General features: G+C 38.9%; 1 pseudogene; it reads right to left on the bottom strand.

Moving 5' to 3' along the window:
* Positions 1 to 1,360: 1,360 nt before the first annotated feature.
* LOC139320783 (U6 spliceosomal RNA) lies at positions 1,361 to 1,476 on the bottom strand (annotated as a pseudogene).
* Between the last annotated feature and the right edge of the window lie 581 nt (positions 1,477 to 2,057).

Below are 2,057 nucleotides of genomic sequence, written 5' to 3'. Positions count from 1 at the left end.
AGGAGGTAAATTGCTGGAGCAGATTTTTTTTTCCTTGTGCTAATCAAGCTATGCTGAAAACGAAAATGAAAATAAAGCAGGCTGTTTGATGTTTGCTGCAACAAAGCAAAATTGCTGGGAGGCAGAGGCAGATTTCTTTTTCTTGTTTTCCTCACCAAAAAAGGAAGGTGCGTCTTATACTCTGAAAAATACAGTAGTATGTTTTTTTTCTTTTTATTTATTTTGAATATAATTAACCATCCCTCCCGCTCCTCCTCCCCACTCCTCCTCCTCCTCCATCATTTATTTTCCTGACACCAGCTCTACAATTCTGATCTGCATCTCTGTATCTGTTTTCTATTCTCTTTTCTATTCCTGTAGTTACTTGTTTTTCCATAAACAAATTGGTTTGGTTTGATTTCCACAATATTTGCCCTCACTAAAATGGTTTCCAGTTACGATTTTAATACTTTTTTTTTTTAGGCATTTCCACTCATCTTAAGCTCCCATTCACATTGTTTTCTCCTGCTAAAGGATCCTATTATTATATTTATGAAAATGTGTTTTTCTGAAGTCCAAGATACATGTCTGATTACACTCATTTTTAGTTTCAGAGATTCCAGCGTTAGATTATGACTTTCCTCCAGAGTTTCTGCCTCTTTAACTCCCTCAATTACTGTATAAACCTGAAGTCAAGGATAATAGATTCTTCTGTGCCTCTGTCCATCCTCTGAATGAGAAACTTATCAGCGAGACAAATCAGGAATTTCCTGAAAGGACCATGCTTGGCAGAGTTTTCTCTCTCTCTATAGTAGTCCTTTGGGTTCAAAGAAGACACTCTGTTATGCAGTTCCGCTTTGGCATGGAGGGAGCTCCTCAGTCCCAGTCTAAAAGCAGAGTCTAGAATGGGGAGGTGGAAGTCTAACATTGTAGCAACTGTGGATGTTATTTTGTGATGTTGCTCATGGCTTTTTATTAGTTTTTGGAGGCACCTGTCCTCAAAGCTGACGGAGATTTCATAGCACAGCACTTACCAGCAGGTTCTGTCAGCAAGTGTAGCTTCTAGCTTCGTAGTGGAAGTCACAGTGGTGTGACTTTCATAGCATCTTTGTAGCACTTGTATGATTGACTTTGGGGTTTCTTCTCAGACTCCAGTACATTATAGAACAACTGCGGAAGGCACTCCTTCCTTCCTTCCTTCCTTCCTTCCTTCCTTCCTTCCTTCCTTCCTTCCTTCCTTCCTTCCTTCCTTCCTTCCTTCCATCAGATTAGAGCTGGAAGGGACCTTGGAGGTCTTCTAGTCCAGCCCCCTGCTCAAGTAGAAGGCCCTATAACATTCTAATAATTTCTAATATTGTGTCTGCTAATAATCATTCATTTTAAACATGTGTCCCATCTATCTCATCTGGTACTATTGTATGTCATCCTTGCACATGGACCATGCTAATCTTCTCTGTATTGTTCCAATTTTAGTATATGTGCTGCCGAAGTGAGCACATATTGGGGTAGATTGTTGGGGTGACACCAAAATATAATTTTATCATATTTTATCTATATCTTGAATTATTGTATTTTATTCCAATTTCATTTTAGACTGTATTTTATTCCAATTTCATTTTAAATCGTATTTTATCCAATTCCATTTTAAATTGCTTTTATCAAATTTTAGTAATAATTTGTTTCTGGAACTCACACTTTGATATGGCCCAAGGGCTAATCAATAAAATCAATCAATCAATTAATCAATCAATCAATACTATTGCATGCCTCTGGAAAAGGATCATCCACATCTTCTTGAGTGGGACAGATGCTAGTAAACTCCACCACGGCAGAGGTGGTATTCAGCAGGTTCTGACCAGTTCTGGAGAACCGGTAGCAGAAATTTTGAGTAGTTCAGAGAATCAGTAAATACCACCTCTGACTGACCCCGCCCCCATATTCTCTGCCTCCCGAGTCCCAACTGATCGGGAGGAAATGCGGCCCATTGCGAAACGGTAGTAAAGGTAAGTAGAACCCACCCCTGCTACACTACATATAGGGAATTTAACTGAACTACATATAGGAAATTTAATTAAACT

Source organism: Pituophis catenifer, unplaced genomic scaffold, assembly GCF_029215685.1.
Source record: "Pituophis catenifer annectens isolate HBS135680 unplaced genomic scaffold, rPitCat1.0.hap2 SCAF_8, whole genome shotgun sequence".
Classification (NCBI taxonomy): Eukaryota; Metazoa; Chordata; class Lepidosauria; order Squamata; family Colubridae; genus Pituophis; species Pituophis catenifer.
This window is presented reverse-complemented; position numbering and strand designations above follow the sequence as displayed.